Source organism: Ptychodera flava, chromosome 10, assembly GCF_041260155.1.
Source record: "Ptychodera flava strain L36383 chromosome 10, AS_Pfla_20210202, whole genome shotgun sequence".
Classification (NCBI taxonomy): domain Eukaryota; kingdom Metazoa; phylum Hemichordata; class Enteropneusta; family Ptychoderidae; genus Ptychodera; species Ptychodera flava.
Genome location: NC_091937.1, coordinates 35,833,373 through 35,854,236, shown reverse-complemented (window position 1 = coordinate 35,854,236; position 20,864 = coordinate 35,833,373). Strand labels below are relative to the sequence as shown.

Here is a 20,864-nt window from a genome sequence, read left to right as displayed (position 1 = left end):
ATTGTCAAATTACATGTAATCCCTATGACCAACAAATACAACCATGATATTATAATCTAAAGAATGGGTAAAATTTAAGTAGAAATAAAAAAATATTTAACAAACACTAGCAAATGGTATTCAGTATATGCCATTAATTCACTTTTACCTCAACAAGCTCAATATTTCAGAAAATTGCTTGGTTTATTCAATCAGAGAGCTTCATCTCTAGCATTTCAATGAAATTCACGACAGAAACATATAGAAATGTATGTCATGTATCAACAACAACAACAGCAGAAAATACAGTGATAGTTACAGATAATTTTCCATACCGTAGCAGTGTATTCCCCAAACCTTAAAGGGGCAGTAGAAGCTTTTTATGATTTTTCTCTAGTTGTGTTTTTTCTGTCAATTGCAAGTTCTTGTTCTACTTCCTAGAACATGTTGAAACACCTAATATTTAGCTTGTCAACAATGTGGCTATAAGTGTAAAATGCACTATGATCTGGATCAGAACACACTTGTCAAAAATAACACCGCAGTCTACCAATACAACCGATGACGTTTATCGTGCATATCTCGATGTTTACCGTGAAATATCACGGCTGATATTTTACGGTGAACGTCACTACGATGTAGCAATATGGGCATGGGTATATGATAAAGTAATTAGTATACTTGTACTACAGGTCAAACACTACATGTACAATAGTAAATTTAGCCTAATGAAAAATGTATTCTGGACCCCAAGGAGTAAATCCTCCTCCTATTCCTAATCCTGTGAGATTGAATGTCAAGAAGGGAAAACAATTGTTGTATACCCGAAAGACAATTACTCCACCATATTCAGCAGAAATTAATTTCACCTTTTCTACCTTGAAGGCATGAAGGGTTGTCTGTTTGAGAACGGATATAATAATCTGCTTTATTAAACACATGAACAGACCTGGTTGGAAAGCGCAAACAAGCGTGACATACATAGCTGGAAAATGATAGACATCAACAGTGGAAGTATATTTACCCTAGTCTGGTACAGCTGTATGGTATTGAAATAATATTAATCAAATGGTTTCCACAGCCTGTGAACACAGTAATATTGCAAACTCTTGTACAATCCCTTTTCTGTCAAAGATCACGGGAAACAACTTTCTAGAACATATGGTGACAGAGCTTTTAGCATGTATGCCCCTAAACTGTGGAATAGTTTGCCGCCTGAACTTCGGATGATAAAGAAATTCGCTCTTTATAAGAAGTCTCTTAAAACCATTATTTTTCGTCAATGCTACTGTTGACTTGGATATATTTTTTACCTGCATGTTTTATAGTTTATTTATTTTTTATCATTTTTAGTGAAATTTTTTAAAATATTTTCTTTGCTGTTTTTAGGTGGGATCCTTTAGTCTAGTTTTTAGCTTGCTTGATTTTATCGATTGTTTTTAATTACACTCTTTCCTCTGTGAGTTATTTTGTATTTTCTGCGTTTATTTTAGTTCTTCCAGTAATTTTCTGTAATGTACAGACCACTGAGACAAGGTGTGTAGTGGTCTTTAAACAATAAATTAATTATTATCATTATTATTATTATCATTTAATAGACTAGTATACCATAATCATCCTGTGCCTTACATTAATGTATGTTGAATACCAGTATATGTCTTGCAGTGATGTATGTGCTACAGTGCCAGTAGCTGTATCTTTTGATGATTTCTTTAACCATACTTTTATATTTGTATATCAATTGCACTTTTGTTCTACTCCAAAAAGTAGGGTTGAAACACAAAATATTTGACTCATCAACATGGCGTCTACATGTGTTTTATGCACTGTTATTGTTCTTTGAATTCCAGTCAAGACAAGAATTCACTTGTCAACAATAACAGTGCAGTTTACACATGTACAGGCTGAGTAGACAAGCTGAAGAATGTGTATCTTGACATGCTTTTGGGAGTAGAACAAGAAATTTCTGTAACAATAAAAATTAAAATAGTGAAAAAAATCATCAAATTACAGCTCTTGGCCCTATAGGTGAGCAAATACGCATAATTTTGAAATCCTTTTCACTATTTTCTAGTCACTGGGACAAACTTCATCACTTTAAATAGATAGACACTGAATAAACTATATCATCTGTCTGCTGCTATGCCATGCTAATCTGGATCAATCTGATCATGTCAAATTAATGAAATTAGGCCATAATGACTGGAATAAATGACACAAGTATACCACCATCTGTTATTCTACAGAGAGAGTCAAATTTGATTTGCAGACTGACGTCACCGTTGTCATGGTTTTGTGATGGGATTTTAAGCTAGGGTTAGTTTTTTTCCCAACACCTGCGGAATATGAATTAACCCTTATTTGGGGAATTGGGGCTAATGTATATATGCCTTTTATCCCAGTTTCACATAAAAGAGGGTTGTCAAAATCAAGTTGAAAATGAGATTACAAAAAATTGTGTAGTGAGAAAGATATCAGTTCTCAAAGAGAACAGCATATGATAATGAGTCAAATTAATGTCATTAAGTTTAGGATACAAGAATGAAAGTATAAGGTATTATCTATGTTTTTATTTGTGGTTGTGCTTTCATATTTCCATTTACAGTATAACACTAACAGTATCACTTAGTACAGTCATACAGAAAAAATAATGTACGGCTCAATTCAAGCTTGTCAAAGGCTTGATTATTCAGTATTATACACAAGCGCTATAGAGCCTGCCATTCAAATCAGCTGTTCATTCCAGCTTTCAAATCAAACAACACAGGCCCTATCAATCAAGTACAGTAACAGTTGAATAGATTCATACAAAGATGACAAGTTGAAAGTTTCAGCAGTACGTAACAGCCATGAAGTGCTATGTACCCTTTGTATTGATTCCCGCTATTTTTGTTTTTAATGTCAACTACATCTTATAAGTTCCTCTAGAGAAGGAAATGGGGTTAAAGCTTACAATATGACAAATGAAACCAATCGCATTGGGGGGCCTACCTCTATTTTGATTATTGAGCACAAATTTGCACTGACTCTACACCACAGTAAATGTTACAGTATGGAATCTGTGTATATGCACCAATGAGACTTCCCTTTGAAATATTTGACGTTCAAGCATCTATCAACAGTTTACATGTACAAAATCCTATTCAGCAGTTTGTAATCTTTTGGGCAAGTTCACATAATGATTTCTGATTCAGAAGGGTCACACTCTATCAGTTATCATGCCAGATGGGTGTGCGAGGTCACACATGCCGTTAATTATCCATAGTGTCAAGTAACACAATCAAAATGAGGGCAATAAACAAGCAAATAAACCATTCAACCCCCTCTCCACCCCATGATACCAAAAAGCACAATCCCACCTCACCTTCCCAGGCAATCTTGTGAGAGAACAAAAATAAAGTTTCAGACAGCCTACCATACAACTTCTATGGTAATTGTGTTTTAAATCAATCTTAACAAATAGATTGTGATGAACCGAATTTGAAAAGTGAGGCCATTCACATTCGTATAATAATGCAAAGGGCCAACAATCACATAAATGGTACAGGGGTTCCAAAATGGTTCAAATTTCAAACCATTTACCTACGATTAAGAACCAAAATTTAGGGAAAAACACTGTTCATTCTCACACTATCAATTGTGACACTGTGTTTTATCACACTCAAACCTTTGTTATTCCAAATACTACTTCTAAATTCGTGAGATGACCACAGTAGCAACTACTAACTAGCAAAACATTTACATTGTGTACTAGACTGAATATGAAAATGCAGTGAGTGAATGTATCGTTCAACTATTACCTGGAGATGTAAATGTCGATTTTAGGAAACACCTACACATCTCGATGGCAGTGAAACGAACATGCTCAATTCCGAACACCTGTAGTGTACCCAACATTGAGCGCTCATCACCGTATCTGAGCTGTGTATACGTACATGCTAGCCCTACGAGTATGGCGAGAGTGTCCGGCTTTGGCTACGCCGCCTGGAGGTGGAGGCGGCGTAGCCAAAGCCGGACACTCTCGCCATACTCGTAGGTCGAAAGTGTATACCGTACATGCGTGAACCAAAACAGTTGTACGGACTGTTTAAAACAGTCTATTCGTCTAGAGTTCTTGCCCAAGTCTTGCATTTACAAGGACGGTTGTGCCAGCTGACTTACCTAAACAGTGTAACGGTTACCTTGGACTTGCCTTACTGTGTGGTAGAGAACCCTAAATCAACTTCACACTGTCACTCTTGATTTCTCCGCTAGCGATCTCAACTTTTCCGCCATCTTCAGTAAGTCGTCTGGGCGTCTGATACTCATGCGCAGATGCTATAGCAACAGCCCAACTACAAGCATAGTCGTGTGATGGCGCTGTACTCACGGCGACGTCGACAACCAGCAATCTTCTGGTGAGGGAGGATAAGTCCTGGTCCATTTTTTAAATACCGTACTAGTGTTACGTGCAGAGAAAACGAACAAAAGGGTGAACTCAGCAAATAACGTTTAAACAGAATTTATTACAAAAATAAAACTAATTGCTAAGTCAGGGATAGAGTACAAGCTTTAAAAGTGTACAGACTACTTATCTCAGCTGGGACGGCAAAGCTCCAGTCTCAGAGTTGTAACAGTCAGTCGAATGAATGAACAGTCCTTTGGCTTGCAGGCTTGAAGCTGCACAAAGTCCACAGTATAAATCCAGCGTTGACAGTGAAGGTCTTGAAAAGTCTTGAGAATGACTACTGCTGGAGTTTAGTAACACACAAGAGACACGATCCCAAAGTCTGACTGGAAGCTGTGCACGTCCCTTTTATAAAGGCATATAAGAACAATCTAGAACTTTTATTGACATGCTAATTACTGTTCTAAAATATCTCCCTTACACAACTAATCAACTTTCCAGAACATTCCAAACATGACTAATTGAATTCAAGGTTGTGAGGTCATCAAGGGCAGTGACCTTGGGAATGTTCTAGACTAATTGAACTCAGGTCATGATGAGTGTGGGGGAATGACCTACATAACACACCCCCTCTTCAAAAAAGAAAATTTTTCAAAGAAAAATCTTTCTTTTACAAATGTAATCTTGAAAAGGATTAAGTACTCAAATTTTGTTTTACTCTAAAGTAAAATTTCTTGAAAGTGAACAACAATAAAATTTCTTGAAAGTGAACAACAATAATTTCTAAATACGAGAGAGACAGTCTGCAATTAAATTGTCTCTGCTTTGATATGTCTAATGTCAAGATTAAACTCCTGTAACATTAAACTCCATCTCAGCAATCTCTGATTTTGCCTTTAAATTTCTGCAGAAAAACAAGAGGGTTGTAATCAATATAAACCACTATTGGCTGATTTGAAGAAGTAACATAAACTTCAAAATGCTGTAAAGCTAATATCAAAGATAAACACTCTTTTTCAATTGTAGAGTAGTTTCTCTGGGATTTGTTAAATTTGTGTGAAAAGTAGCAAACAGGATGTCCCATGACTATCTTCTTGCAATTTGTTGTTGGAAAACTTGAAATGGCACTGAATTTGGCATAAAGTATGCACGGCAAAGTCTGGTTATTTTTACTGAGTTCGATAAAGTCATTGTTCGGCAAATACTTGGCTTCCTCCTGGAGATATTCCGCTTTCGCAGGATTCAGTCTGTCTGGATGTTGTTCCACTGGATTACTGTCGCAGACATCTTCGTGGTGGTAGATGATGTTTGTCCTCGTTGGAATATCTTGAAATAGGTGTTTATATTCGTGGAGCAGTTCTTTCACCTGTTGTTGTTGTTCTGGCTGGAGGTGTGCCAACTTTGTAGACTCCAGCTTCTCCAGGATTTCTGAGTTCTGAAGCTTGACCGAGCCCAGCTTTGAGTTTAGAGTATTTTCACTCAAGTCAGTTTCAGTATCACTATCTTCATAATGGCTTGAACTGACTGCACTGACAGGCTGAGTTATAGTAGGATTATCCCTATCCAAATATGGCTTAAGCATATTTATGTGACATAGCTGTTTTTGTTTACGCCTGTCAGGTGTTATTATGATGTAATTTAAATCACTCAATTTCTTATCAATTAGATATGGCCCAAAGTAACGAGCATGGAGTGGTTTTCCAGGAATTGGAAGTAGAACAAGAACCTTTTGACCTGGTTCAAACTTCCGTTTTGAGGTGCTTTTATCATATTTGATTTTCATTGACTGCTGAGATGACTCAAGATTTTCTCTGGCTAATTCACATGCTTTAGAGAGTTTTGTACGAAAATCTGAGACATATTGCAAAATATTCAGACAATCATCATCGTCTGATAGGAATTCCTCTTTAACGAGCTTGAGTGGGCCACGGACTGTATGTCCAAATACAAGCTCAAATGGGCTAAAACCAAGAGACTCTTGAATTGACTCTCTAACAGCAAAGAGCAAAAAATGAATTCCTTCATCCCACTGCTTCTCTGTGTCAAAACAGTAGGTCCTAATCATGTTTTTCAAAGTTTGATGAAATCGCTCAAGAGCACCCTGACTTTCTGGGTGATACTCAGATACTGTTTCATGCCTAGCTGATCCATGACTTGTTGAAAAATTCCAGACATAAAGTTGGAGCTTTGATCAGACTGGACACATTTAGGGAGGCCGAATAAAGTGAAAAATTTGACTAAAGCTCTCACTATAGTCTTTGTCTTTATGTTTCTCAGTGGTATGGCTTCTGGGAACCGAGTTGATGTACACATAATTGTCAACATGTACTCATTTCCTGATCTTGTTTTTGGTAGGGGCCCAACACAGTCTATTAGTATCCTACTAAATGGTTCTTGAAATGCAGGAATTGGCTGTAAAGGGGCCTTTGGAATGGTCTGATTTGGCTTTCCTACCATTTGACATGTGTGACAAGTTTTACAGAAATGTGCTACGTCCTGCCTGAGATTAGGCCAATAAAAGTGACTGAGAATTTTATGATAAGTTTTCCTGACTCCTAAGTGACCAGCCCAGGGGGTTTCATGGGCTAGGCGCAATATTTCAGCATGGTAGGGCTTTGGAACCACAATTTGATGTTTTATAGCCCAATCGTCATCAACCAAAACATCTGGAGGTCTCCATTTACGCATGAGAATACCAGACTTTGTATAATAGGAAACAGAGCTATCTGAAGTTTTACCTTCATCATCTACCCTGTCAAACAAAGACAAAATATCTGGGTCTTTGTGTTGTTCTGCAATGAGATTTGATCTAGAAAATGTCTGACTTTGGTCAGCAGAAGTTTTACTGGAAGTTTCAAATCCACGAGGGATAACGGAATGATCCGTGTCAAACACCTGACTGAGAAAGGTGTCATTTAAGTCAACATCTGTGACATTATTTTTGAGAGTATTTTGATTCTCGAAGTTTTCTTTGACATGGCTCGAGTAATGGCACATGAAGGAAATAAATCGGGTATCTCTTGTTCATTGGCTCTGATACTGAATAAATCGGGTATCTCTTGTTCAATTGGCTCTGGATCCTGATCTAAACTAGGATTATCAGTCACAAGTGGATTAGTAATGACCTTGTCCCCAGCAAGGTCGTTTCCAAGAAGAAGGTGAATCCCTTCGAAAGGCAAAAAAGGCCTAATACCTAAAGTCACAGGTCCAGAAACAAAGTCCGAAGACAAGTAGACATTATGGAGAGGAACAGGAATGTAGTCATTACAATCTACCCCCTTAATAAGAGCTTTAGAACCTGAAAATGACTTTTCAGAAAACGGCAGGGTATCTGCCAAAAAAGAGACTGGGACGCCCCGGTATCTCTTAAAATTTTGACAGGGGTAGCGGAAGAGAAATCACTAGAAAGTGATATAAAACCATCATGAATAAATGGTTCGAAAATACCCATAATGCTATCTTGAGAAGAATTGACCTTGACCTCATTAATTGGGGATGAGAGGGATTTAACCTCAGAAAATGTGTTGCACACATTATTAGACTCTAATCGAGTTGATGAAGAAATAAAGCCGGTGGGCTTAGATCCACTTTGACTACTTTGACCTTCACGTTTTCTTTTCAATTTGAAACAATCTGACATTAAATGGCCGTCTTTCTTACAATAATTACAAGAAAGTGTACCGAACTGTTTGTCAGAAGGAGATTGAGACTTGGGATCTGATGATGTGTGAGTGTTACTTAAATTTTGTGAACTGTTGTCATTTGATTTCCTACTTTCCTTTGAGAAATTCTTGGATGAAAAGGAGGAGTTAAATTTACCTGCATTGTTTCTGTATGAAAAGGACTGGGATGGTTTGCTGAGAAATGAAGATTTGTGGGTCAATGAATAATCATCGGCCAAACGTGCAGCAACCTCCAATGTATCTGCCTTTTGTTCATTGATAAATGTCTTGATGTCACTCCGGATGCACCTTTAAATTCCTCAATCAAAACGAGCTGTCGTAATTTGTCATAATTCTGACTGACCTTTTCAGAAGAACACCAACGATCAAACAGTTGTTCTTTTGTTCGAGCAAATTCAACATAAGTTTGATCCTTCACTTCTCACAATCCCTAAATTTCTGACGGTAAGCTTCAGGCACCAACTCATAGCCCTTGAGAATTAATTCCTTCACAGAATCATAATCTGAAGCCTGCTCTACTGACAACTGAATGTAAATTTCTCTGGCTTTACCCACCAAAGCACTCTGCAAAAGCATAGACCAGGACTCCTTAGGCCAATTCAGACTCTGAGCAATTTTCTCAAAATGGAGGAAATATTTATCAACATCCTTTTCTTGGAAAGGGGGAACTAACCTGAAATGCTTAGTGATGTCAAACTTGTCTGAAGGGAAGAATTTTCCTGACTGTCCAAGCTCTAAACGTCTCATTTCTAACTGTAGTCGATGTTCTTCCAATTCTCTCTCCTTTTCTCTCTGTCTTTCTTCCATTTGTAATTCTTTCTCTCTCATTTGTAATTCTAGTTTCTTGATCTCCAAATTTGTCTGCATTTCTAATTCTAATTTTCTGAGTTCAGAGGTAGACTCGGGCTCATAATCTTTCAGGGTGGATTCCTCAAATTGGCCTAAATCAACTAGATGTTTGGCAATACGGTACTGTATTTCCCTCTTGCGCATAGATCTTTTAACTTCTACTTTAAGGAAATTTGCCAGTGCTATGAGGTTGTCTTTTCTGAGGGAATTAAATGTGTCCTGATCAAGGTCATCCATAAATTCGTCTGGTTTAAATTCCGCCATGATTAAATTTCGCTGAGTTCACAGTATAACAGTAGTTTTGAAAAGGCTGTCAAAATGTTGTCAAACGGCTCAAAATATTCGTCTCCCGGACGAGCCCCCAATTTTGTTACGTGCAGAGAAAACGAACAAAAGGGTGAACTCAGCAAATAACGTTTAAACAGAATTTATTACAAAAATAAAACTAATTGCTAAGTCAGGGATAGAGTACAAGCTTTAAAAGTGTACAGACTACTTATCTCAGCTGGGACGGCAAAGCTCCAGTCTCAGAGTTGTAACAGTCAGTCGAATGAATGAACAGTCCTTTGGCTTGCAGGCTTGAAGCTGCACAAAGTCCACAGTATAAATCCAGCGTTGACAGTGAAGGTCTTGAAAAGTCTTGAGAATGACTACTGCTGGAGTTTAGTAACACACAAGAGACACGATCCAAAAGTCTGACTGGAAGCTGTGCACGTCCCTTTTATAAAGGCATATAAGAACAATCTAGAACTTTTATTGACATGCTAATTACTGTTCTAAAATATCTCCCTTACACAACTAATCAACTTTCCAGAACATTCCAAACATGACTAATTGAATTCAAGGTTGTGAGGTCATCAAGGGCAGTGACCTTGGGAATGTTCTAGACTAATTGAACTCAGGTCATGATGAGTGTGGGGGAAATGACCTACATAACACTAGGCATGGGACCAGACCATTACATGATCGATTTAGAATTTAATAGTTGTGTAAATTCACATAATGGACGTAAACGCCTCTCATATGTACACGATACGCAAAAGAGAAAGCTGAGTTCAGGGAGTCGTCATTACGGTCTGGGGGTTGTTTCAAAGGAATTTCATCGGAAACTCTGAAATTTCGAGTACTCCCCCTGCCAACCACAATGAATTTGAGAAACCCCCTCTCTAACACAGATATTTTGACTGACATCCCTTAGAAAAAGTTAAATATCAATACATGTATTTGTAAAATTTACAAAAATACAGCAATCGTCAATCAATCAATCAATCAATCAATCTTTATTTTACTCAACTCACACTAGCAGAGAGTGTGGTATGGTACATTCCAAAATTGGACAAAGTACAAAACTGAACACTTTCAAGAGGACAACAAAGTATCCAAGTTGTACAATAAACAAACTGTTTAATGGTGAGAAGGCTACTAGGGTCAGCAAAAATCAGTGTTCTTCAAGAATACAGCAAGGTCTAGAAAATTATACTCCATAACCCTTTAAGGGCCGTTTCTTTTGTGTGACACCGGAACAAGTGGAGTAATCTCAGTATTCCACTTTCGTGGTACAATAAAACTCGTTCAGTAATAAACTTTTTACATGAGAATAACAAACGAAACTCATCTATTTTGTTGTTATCACATCTGAGACCAAGTCTATCTTTCAAAGGTAATTTTGGTTTACTTTTCCTACCCTATGCAATACTTAAATTATGATCACTCAATCTAAATTATGATAAAGCTCTGCGAAGTGTAAAATTTAACAAATCATTTCGGCATTTTTGAAAATAAAATGCAGTCTTGAAAGTTCTGCATGTACGCACTTTGTTACAACCTCAATTTTTCCTTGTCTCACTTGACACATTCTCCTATTTTTAATTTCTTGTTTAACTGGGCATATGATGTCACTCTTAAGGAGTTGAAAACATTCACATGATTGTAACTTCCCAAATTACAAAGAATAAAATTTGCCCAAGGAGAATTTATATTTATGTTTTCTTGCAGTGCCTGTTTCAGAATATGATTTTCTGGTAAACTATTTAACCTACACCAATATTTAATGACAGACATATAAAGATTGATCTTTAATGTAAATCTGCCCAAATCTGCTCTTATCCCTTCAAGTGGAGTACGTTTACTCACTCCGAAGATAAATCTGTAATAAGACATACACTGACTTTCAAGACAATTATCAGTACTTGTAATTTCTGTTGCCCAGATTTCTGAAGCATAAGAGAGAATTGGGACGATTAACGTATCAAAGACTTTCAAACAAAGCTTTCATTTAATTTTTGATACTGTATAAAGCTTTCATTGCTTTATATTGAGTGTAAACCGATTCTGCTTGAATTTTCTATTTGGTGTAAAAACTTTACCTACATTTGTATACTGATTTACAGTTTCAATCGCGTTTTTCTCATAATAAAATGACTTTTCTTCATTAAACGGTTACAATTAACGGTTGCCTTTATTGAAAACTATTGTTTTTGTTTTTTAGTTGTTTACTGAAAGTTCCCAACTTTTACTAAGAATGTAACTTATTCAAACAATTCTGTAAACCTTCTGCAGATTTTGACATTAAAACTAAATCGTCAGCATATAAAATACATTTTACTTTAGATCTTCCATATCATCAGGAAAGTCAGAAATGTCACCAAATATAATATAGGTGAAAGATTACAACCTCATTTCACCCCAACCCCAGTGAAGAAAGAAACCCATCTGAAATTTTGTTTGACGTTTTCACTTTATACTGAGTATTATCATACATGGACTTCACAACATGACAGAAATTACCCCTAATTATACTAATCTCTGCATTTTTAAAAATAAACCCTTTCTCCAAACAGAATCAAAGGCCTTTTTGAAATCAACAAATGTCACATAAAGATGATTTGATGAGTTTTTAGTCCCTTTTTTGCATAATGTTTTATTGATTGCAGTCTTTAATAGAAACACACAATCGGAAGTACGTATGTTCTTTCTAAAACCAAACTGGCAAGGGGAGAAAAGATTTTATGTTCAAGATAGCTGACGAGACGCTTATTCACAACATTGATAGACAACTAGAAAGAGCTATCGCTCTGTAATTACTTGAGTCAAATTTATCCCCTGATTTATAGAGCGGAACCAATAATGTAGATTTCCAGATTTCTGGAAAATGTGATTAAACAACTTCAGTAAGCTACTAATGCAAAGACCATCACTAGCTTTAATCATTTCATTTAGTATAGAATCCTCACCTGGTGCTTTTTTATTTTTCAAACATTCAATAGCTACTATTCACTCTGATTGTATAATTGGAACGTTAACATTAAGATATGTATTCAGTCTCTATATTTTTCCATGTCTGTTAATTTAGAAACTAAGTTTTCTACTATTGCTGATGAGACATTATCCTCAGCACTGTATAATATAACTTAAAATAAGTGACCCAATCTTTACATCGTATGGACTCATCAATAGAAGTACCACGTTTCTTCCTGAGATTTTTAGAATATCCCAATACTCATTTGAACTATTATTGTGTGTAAGTTCTAGTTTGTCTACTCATAAAGACCTTTTGAATGCTGATGCACCCTGCTAGATTGTCATCGGTTATCTCATTGGAAAAGGTGAAATTAAATAACAACAAAATATATATAGATATAATAGCTCACGCTATAATCATTATCCAACCATAAATTACTGTTAATTCGGATTGGTATCATGATAGGGTTTTCACGAGGATATCTGAATTTGAAATTTGAAAGTACAGGGGACAACGTGCGAGAGGCTGAGGGAGAAAGTGGATTGCGTGGGCAATTTTGAGAAATTGATGTAAGCAATAGTGCAGTCTGTTCTAATCTAAGAGGTGTTTGCAATCTTTTGTACGAGTAAAACTGTTGAACACCCCAGGGAGAAGAGCACCAGAAGGGGGTGTCTCCCTCTCGGATCGAAAATGTTGAGAAATTGATGTGCGCTATGGAGCAGTCTGGCCCGCTCTGAGCGGTGTTTCAATTTTTTGTAAAACTGCCAGAACATACCAACGGGGAAAGCACGAGGGGTGGGGGGGGGGTCTTTCGCACCAAAATGTTGAGTGCGCGATATTGGTGCAATTAGAGAGGTAATTCATTTTACACTAAAACATCAGTATTCCCCCTCTTTCTCTCCACATTTTGTGCAACCCGACGATCAAAATTGCACCAACGCCGAAAAACATCGTGAAATTCTAAATTCGTTCTCCCTGCGTCAGTTCATCTCCGAGCCTACACATCGTGCCGGTCACACCATCAACCACATCATTACTCGGATGGATGATACCACAATTGCTGATGTCCAAGTCGAACTGATCTACGCTGTGGCTGACCATTTTCCTATACTTTTCACCATTTATCATCGACATTGCTCCAAAGATACAAGAAAACGAGTGATATCTATATTCAGACATGGTTTCATCAGCAAGAACATATTGTGATCTATTATTTAGGTAGTCGGCAAACCAAAGTAGGGGAGTGCCTCTGATACCATAATGTTGTAATTTTGAGATAAGTATACTATGATCTATAGTATCAAACGCCTTGGTGAAGTCGATAAAAATTCCAATTGTTGACTTTCCCTGGTCCATCTGCTCAACTAAGGTATTCATAAGATTAGTGAGGGAAAGCTTAGTACTAAACTTTCTCGAAAGCCATACTGATGTTTATACAATAAATCATACTTATCTAAAAATGAAATCACACGCTTGTTTACAACTTTCTCGAGAATTTTACTAATTAAGGGCAATACTGAGATAGGGCGATAGTTCCCAGGCATGTCTTTTGTACCCTTTTTAAAAATTGGGACAACCCTAGCTATTTTCAGCGCATCTGGGAATTTGCCATACTGAAGGGAAATATTGAAGATATATGATAAGGGCTTTGCAATGTGCTCAGCGGCATCAACAAGAAGTTTTGCGGGTATATTGTCATGACCAGTTGCTTTCTTTTTGTCTAGATTTACCAAATAATTGAAAATTTCCATTTCTGTAGTTGGGTACAAGAACAGTGAGTGGTCTGAGGGGCGTGATAAAAAATCATGGAAAAAAGAGTCAGGAGGCTCTATTTTGCTTGCTAAATTTGGACCAATATTTGTGAAGTACCTGTTGAATTCATTCACAATTTCACCGGGCGTAGTGTAAGTGGATGGAGTTTCATCATTTGCAGATGTGAGGTGATCTGGTAAACAACTACCATGTTTTTGCTTGCTGTTCAGTAATTGATTATATTCCAAGTCTTTGATGAATTTCTACTATTTTCCACAAATAAAGCAGCGTAGTAATTTTTCCTGGCAGCTCGTAATACTGAGGTAAGTACATTTCGATACCTTTTATACTGTACCACCTTGGCTTGCTCATAATTTGAGCAAAGGACCTCGGAGAACAAGGTATGCTTCTTACGTATGGACTTTCTTATTGACTGAGTAAGCCAGGGTTTGCGTTTGATGATATTTTTCAGAGAACGTGATACTACTGGAGCATGCCTATTGCAACAATCATTAAACGTTGAGAAAAAACTATTATACGCATCATTAACATTAGTACAAGAATAAACATCAGCCCAGTGTTGTTGAGATAATTCATGTCTAAAGTCACCACCCTTGACATTTTCATAGCACCTCTGAAAAACATTCTTATTGACACATTCTTTTAAGAAGAGATTCTTAAATATTGCAAAGATTGGCAGGTGATCAGAAACGTCACCAGCAATAGTACCTGAATAAATAGGACAGTGGCTTATGTTTGTGTATATGTGATCAATTATTGTTTCGGAAACACCAGTAATTCGTGTAGGAGTCCAAATTACCTGCTATAAGCTGAGACACTTCAACATTGAACATAACTCCTTAGCGTTATTATCATGTTTTGATAGGTCCAAATTAAAATCACCCATGAGAATACATTGCTTATTATCAAGGATTTTGATACAATTGAGAACATGTAAGAGGCTATTTTGAAACTCTAATACACTTGTGTTTGGCTTTCGATATAGGATTCCTACTATAAAGGTTTGTTTTCTATCAACAACTTCCAACCAAAGAGATTCTGTACATTCAACATTATACGATATTTGACAGAGTTGTGTATGTATGCAGCAACTCCGCCACCCCTTCCAGTATCGCGGCAATTTAACTCCAATGAGTAGGAGTCTAAATTGAAAAGATTACTATTGATAACCTTCCAGCTCTCAGAAACACCAATGACTTTAAAATCCCCATTTAGAAGATCGTCATACAGCAACCTGAAACCATCGAAATTCTTTTGTAAAGAACGAATATTTACATGAAAGACTGAAAATGAATTTTTAAACATTGAGCTGTTAGTGTTATTGAAGTCGGAATGAGTGAGGGCATTACTGACACAATCTACATCAAATAAATTTCCAGGATTTGTGTGCGTATTCATGCAACAAGATGAACAAGCGACTTTCACAGCTGGGCAATAACCACACATACCCAGTTACACAATGTTGACAAGATCAGCTTCATTATGAATGACAATAGATCGAGTGCCGGCTTGTTTTCTGACATGAATATTTCCATTGAATGTTCACAGAAATCTATACTTGCGCAATTACCTTATATTACTGAAATCTTCAATGATTCCCTACGTGACGGTGTCGTTCCGACCGACTTTAAACATGCCGTTGTCAAGCCGCTTCTCAAGAAACCATCCTTGAATCATGACATTCTCAAAAATTTTCGTCCTGTGTCAAATTTGTCATTTTTATCAAAGGTACTGGAACGCATTGTAGCTAGTAGGTTGACAAATCATATTGTAAGCCACTCATTGGATGATCCATTACAATCTGCTTATAAACCTGGGCATAGTACAGAGACTGCTCTCTTAAAGGTTACTATTAGCACCGGACGCAAACGTGATGTTTTGTTAGTTTTACTTGATGATCTTTCTGCTGCGTTTGATACCGTGAATCATGGCATTCTATTAAATCGTCTGAGGGACCGTCTTGGTATTTCAGGTAATGCCCTCAGCTGGTTTCAATCTTATCTTTCAAATCGCACTCAGTGCATCAAATCGTTATACTATCCACTTGAAACGGGGGTTCCCAAGGATCAGTTCTTGGCCCCATACTTGTATGCAAGTATATCGTATTGTATACACATAGACATGTGTATATAATACAAGTATTGTATACACATCTCCGCTAGGAGAATTGGTTTCTGGTCATGGAGATCTGTGTAACTTTTATATTGACGATTCTTCCCTGTACATGTCTTTCAGCACAGACAAGGCTGCAAGGGTAGCTGGTAATCTGTATCTCAGAGATTAGGTCCTGGATGTCAGAGAATTTTCTCTGCTTAAGTGATGAGAAAACTGAATTTGTAACCTTTTCTGCCATTACCGGTACCGTTGCCGGTAATCAGCCTGAGGGGGGAGATCAGAGAGGCCAGGAGCCTGGGAGCCTCTCTCGACTATAGCCTCACAATGAAGCCTCATGTTGGTCAGATCTGCCGTTCAGCCATTTTTCATTTACGTCGCATTGCACTTAGGCCAAAGTAATTAAATTCTTTGTTTTGCGTCCACTCTAAATGGGAAAAGGTACGCGTCTAAGCGGCTGAAAAACACACACAAGAAAATTAACACAATGTAATTTGATTGCAGCAAGTAAAAAATTGTAACAAAATTTTAGTTCAGAAAAGCTAAGCGGTCATGCCCTAAAATTTCCTATTCAAATACACTGTGTGTGTTTTTCATGAAAACCTTAAAAACCCTAAGCGGGTGGGGACGCAAAACAAAGAATTTAATTACTTTGGCCTTATTCGGAAGTATCTTTCTAATCTACACAGAGCAATTAATTCATGCATTTGTTACATCTCGTATTGATTCATGTAACTCTCTTTTATTAGGACTTCAAAATACTTAATTAATCGTGATCAACGTATTCAGAATATTGCTGCCAGAATTGTCACTCGTTCTAAACCACTTCACATATCACTCCTGTACTTAAGCAACTACATTGATTACTTGTTTATATTTCTCAACGCATAAATTTTAAGATTTAATTGTCACTAACAAATGTATCCATTCCATTGCTCCAAACTACTTATGTGACATGATTTCTTTATATGTTCTGAATCGTAATTTGAGATCTGCTGATCAGTTTAAACTCTGCCAAAATAGGTCACATGCAAAGAAATATGGGGATCGTGCTTTCAATGTTGTGGCCCCCGTTCTTTGGAACAACCTTCCACTCGAGATCTGATGCTCACCTACTCTCTCTCTTCTTTTATATCAACCTTAAAACGCATCTTTTAAAATTAGCCTATAGTTAATTGTTTTATGTACTTTTTAGGTGATTTAAGGGTACTAGATGAGTTATTGTGCAAAGCGTTGTTTTTGTTGAATTTTAAATTATTTTACTTGTATATTTTTCTTTTAGTTGTGAACCTTTCTCATTTTACTTGCATACTTTACATTTTTAAAATAGTAGTATAATTTTATAGTATCTTTGATCACTTTTTATCACAGTGGATATAGAAACTTTATAAATAAATTATTATTATTATTATTATTATTATTATTAGTAGTAGTAGTAGTAGTAGTAGTAGTAGTAGTAGTAGTAGTAGTAGTAGTAGTAGTAGTAGTAGTAGTAGTAGTAGTAGTAGTAGTATAACCCCCTCCTAGCTTTCCATTTTTTGAGTGCACCCCCTTCGAGTCAGATTCCTCCGGCCCCCAGGCCGTAAATAATGACGGCTCCCTTAGTTCGTTCGTTCGTTCGTTCGTTCGTTCGTTCGTTCATTCGTTCGTTCGTTCAATCAATCAATCAATCAATCAATCAATCAATCAATCAGTCAGTCAGTCAGTCAGTCAGTCAGTCAGTCAGTCAGTCAGTCAATCAATCAATCAATCAATCAATCAATCAATCAATCAATCAATCAATCAATCAATCAATCAAACTTTATTCATTCGAAACACTGGTCAATTAAAATGGTGACGAGAAAACTTACACGCACGTACGAGAAAACTATAAAAGAGAAATAAATAAAAACAAACAACAGACAGACACTGGATTAAAGCTTGATGTCATTTCTTTTCATTTAAAAGCCGCACTGCGGTAGGAATAAAAGAATGTTTGCACTGATTTGACCTGCAAGATGGCGACTGAAACACCGATCGGAAGGAAGTAAAACAAACTCTAGCGATAAAACATGGGTTTTACGTGATATTACAGAGCAAGCCTTTCGGAGCACCTGTTGGTTGTAAAACCAAAACAAATTTCTTTTGTAAGTACCGTTTATGTTGGAGCATATTGAAACGATCTTATTGAACGAGTATTTATTTTTAACGGACAAATTATGCATCCAACAAATAAAGGAAAAAGTTAAAACACTTTCATGTTTTATAAAATAGGGATAAAATATTTCTATTAACTCTAAATGAATCCAGTTTTCTCAGAAAGTGTAAGTGCTGCTGACCCTTTTTTCACTATGGCAGCAGTGTTGGAATCCCATTTTAATTTATTATCAAAAATAGAAACCTGATAAGCATAAATTGATAACAATTTCAACTTCTTGATTATGTATGATGGTCTTCTCCCTTCTGTGTCCACATCTCCTGAAATCAATGACCATTTCTTTTGTTTTCGTGATGTTCAAGTTCAAATATGATTGGTCACACCAGTCAACAAACTCATTGAGAGCGGGGCCACAATGATACTCGGACTCCATTAAAAGTGAAAGTAACGCACTATCGTCCGCAAACTTAACAAGATGATTACCCTCATGCGTACTCCTACAGTCATCGGTGTAAAGGATATAAAGTAGAGGAGAAAGGACACAGCCCTGAGGAGACCCAGTTGAAGTATGTATCAAATTGGACATGCGACCGTTGACAAACACTGTTTGTGATCTACTGGTAAGAAAATCGATAATCCAGAGCACTAGTTGGTGACCAATGTCAAAATTCAACAGAAGTTTTTCTGCGAGAATGTGCGGTTGAATAGTATTAAAAGCACTTGAAAAATCTGCAAAGAGTATTCTAGCATGTGCACCTGGCTTTTCTAGATGTTTATACAGCGTGTTTAGTTTCATTGTAATCCGGTCAATGTCACCGTGGCTGTATCGAAGGTCCAATGTAACTTTTTCATACTTCCACAGCGCCCGTTGACCTACAGCCCAAAGCACAACCTTAAGGGCCCTGTCACACCTTGATGTTTAGCCAGCGTATGCCGACTTATCAAGATTTCTCTAAAACGCTGGCTTGTTGATCTAACGATGTATTTTTCAATTTTCGGCGTATTCATAGCGTTAAAAGTACGTTTGTGGTACGCTAGACAATTATCTCGACGCATTTGACTGATGAGTAACTTACAAGTACTGTGTGTGAACGTGTGTCAACGAGCGCGTAACCTCCTTTGCCCGCGTGTGCAAGGCGTATGAACCATACGCTGGCATACGTCGAAAAGTTTCGTGAATGCATAAAGTCTTCGACGACCTCGCCATACTACGGCGTATACCAGAGTACTTCAGTGTGCTCTTAACTTTTACAAAACATATCCATAACGTATTCGACGTACGCCAGCGTATTCGCCAAATTTTTTATACCGGGTCGCTTTCAGGCTGCATTCAATTTACAAATACTGGTGTGGAACTGGAAGAATTTCTGGGGAGGGGAGAGATTTGAAAATTCTTGGGGTAGAGAAAGACTTGAAAGTTTTGTTCTGCGTATAATTCCAAGATATGGGTAGAGTGTTGGGTAATTATGTTTAATCTTAAGAAACGTAACGACCAGAGACAGACAGCAACTACCATGAGATGACTACTGTTCCAATACAAGTCAATGGAGGTGTTTTCTCCAACTCATATTGAAATTCAAATGTTAATTCAAATAAAATGGATGCGATTTAACTCTTAACAGACATTAAAAAGACAGAATATTCACTGTAAATTCAGTTTTAAGACAGCCCCTCCATTCCCTCTCACATGATCGCAATTTAAGTCAAGAGGCCGGGGTTATATGAATGATATTCAAATATTATGACTTGTATATATGTTCCAATTTACCGAAGGAAAGTAGAGACTCTAGGACTTTGCGTGTGCGAAAGTATCAATCTGTCGCGCCTCCGAAGCACGGTACGGCAATGATAAATACTTGCCAGTTGCGACTTTAATGAAAAGAGACGTCAGATCAAACATAGTAATCACTCAAGCCATGTATTTCATTCGTCTTCTCAGCTATCAGCGTTCCACAAGATTGTGTTTCTCATGTGCTACCTCAATGCTGCCACAGAGGTAAGTAAGCTTATATAACTATAGCTGGCTGTGTCACTCCGAGGGTAGCATGGTATATTGTCGCATCACGTAGCTGCTGCAACTTTTATAAAATTTTACGTTGTTGCACGTATATAGGCAGACAAGAACCGATGCTTCGTTGTAAACATAAATCTTGACTGACCCCCCCCGAGTTACAAAAATTTAAATATCAATATATTATTTGTAAAATTTATAGAATAAAGCAATAGTAAAGACCTTTCAAATCTTGGTGTACCCTGCTAGATTATCATCGGTTATCTCATGACGGTTGAAAAAGGTGAAACCAAAAATTGTTTAATGGATGGGTATCATGACTGTTTTCACAAGGAGATCTGACTGGACAGAATTTGAAAATATAGGGGGAGAACACGCGTTAGGCTGGGGGGAAGTGTCAGAGGGAGTGTCACCTATCTTGCGTGGAAAACTTTTAGAAATCGATGTGTGCAATGTGAAGTCTTGTGCAATCTGAGCGGTGCTTTTATTTTTTTTTCACTAAGTAAAATGTTAGAACACCCCAGGGGAAGAGCACGAGAGAGGGGTCCCCCCTATCGCATCGAAAACTTTGAAAATTGATGTGTGTAATGGTGTAATCTGAAAGGTGTTTCAATTTATTTTGCACTCGATAAAACTATTTCAAAATGATATTGAACACTAATATATCTTATTACATTCTTGCACAATCGGTG

General features: G+C 37.1%; 2 protein-coding genes across 3 annotated transcripts in view; one reads left to right on the top strand and one right to left on the bottom strand.

Annotated features, from left to right (window-relative positions):
* Window positions 1-4,291, bottom strand: part of LOC139142669 (uncharacterized protein C6orf118-like) — an 81,797-nt gene extending 77,506 nt beyond the window's left edge. The window contains exon 1 of one of the 2 annotated variants that reach the window (XM_070712721.1): window positions 4,141-4,291. The gene's annotated coding sequence lies outside the window, so the exon portion shown is untranslated. Of the gene's footprint in view, window positions 1-1,003; window positions 1,062-4,140 lie in introns of those variants that run through there. The other variant, XM_070712722.1, reaches the window with a different exon arrangement.
* Window positions 1-20,864, top strand: part of LOC139142665 (zinc finger-containing ubiquitin peptidase 1-like) — a 470,199-nt gene that overhangs the window by 330,274 nt on the left and 119,061 nt on the right. The gene's annotated exons all lie outside the window — the stretch shown is intronic.